Consider the following 1152-nt stretch of genomic DNA (forward strand, 5'->3'; position numbering starts at 1 on the left):
GTTTTAGTAAAAGCTTTTACAATTCAAATACAAACATTTAAAATAAATTTGAATTAGAAATATCAGTATGAATATACACATACACACATTCATACCTGTCTCTTATACACATCTAGATGTGTATAAGAGACAGGTCATCTTTAGAGGACCATAGGGAATACATGATCTTGAAAATTAAAGAAAGAATCAAATATTTATCCTGCTCTTCCTGTGAGTTGTACCAAGAGGTAACCAAAGAGTTGACAAGGGGAAGCATCTCTTTATAAAAAGCATGGCAATTAATGAAAAAGTAATAATGTTAAAACATCACCACTTTGCAATCTCTCATAAATTAATAAACCTAGGCGTTAAAACATCAATGGCTGTGAACTTCACAGAGAAGGAACCAGACACGTGTGCTTCTTGATATAAGAACACAATGCCACCTATAATCGTGCTAAAGGGATTAAACCTGTGTTTGATTCTATCTTTAGATCCAGGCAATTTTCAAGGAATTCTGAGGACAGAGGAGGGAGCATATTGAACTGCATCTTGAGTATGCATTCAGCAGCAGCTACACTGGGGGCAACCCTACAAGTCAAATAGTCTAGGTTCTTCAACAGGTCAGGAAAAGTAAGGAATATGGGGGAGACATAGATTCAGAGACTTAAAAGACATAACACATTTTAAAAGTGAGCAAGACTAACCATTGATGTCCAGGAATTGCCTTGAATGATAAGACAACAATCATAAAAAACACATGAAAGCAAGTAACGAGAGTGCCTACCTTTGAAGGGAGGGCTGAGCTGGGATAGGATGAGGTACATGGAGGGGTTTCTGGGTAGTTTGATACGTTCTATTTCTTGACTTGAACGGTGCTTATTAAAGGTTTACCTTATGATAATTCATAAAACCACATTTTGCATGGTTTGTACATTGATATTTTATTTTACAATGTAAGGATTTTAAAATAAAATATGTCCCCAAAGATGCAGAGAGTTCAGAGAGCCCTTGAGGGCTTTGTGATTATTTCTAAACACACACATTTCCCCAGTCACCATGGACAGAAACTTATAGCTTATCTATCTATCTATCTATCTATCTATCTATCCATTTCTAGGGTCCAAATTGTGGTCTTGAAATACCATTTCCCAGTTAAAAAATGAAAGATGT

The sequence above is a fragment of the Mandrillus leucophaeus genome, unplaced genomic scaffold (assembly GCF_000951045.1).
Source record: "Mandrillus leucophaeus isolate KB7577 unplaced genomic scaffold, Mleu.le_1.0 Scaffold189, whole genome shotgun sequence".
NCBI lineage: Eukaryota > Metazoa > Chordata > Mammalia > Primates > Cercopithecidae > Mandrillus > Mandrillus leucophaeus.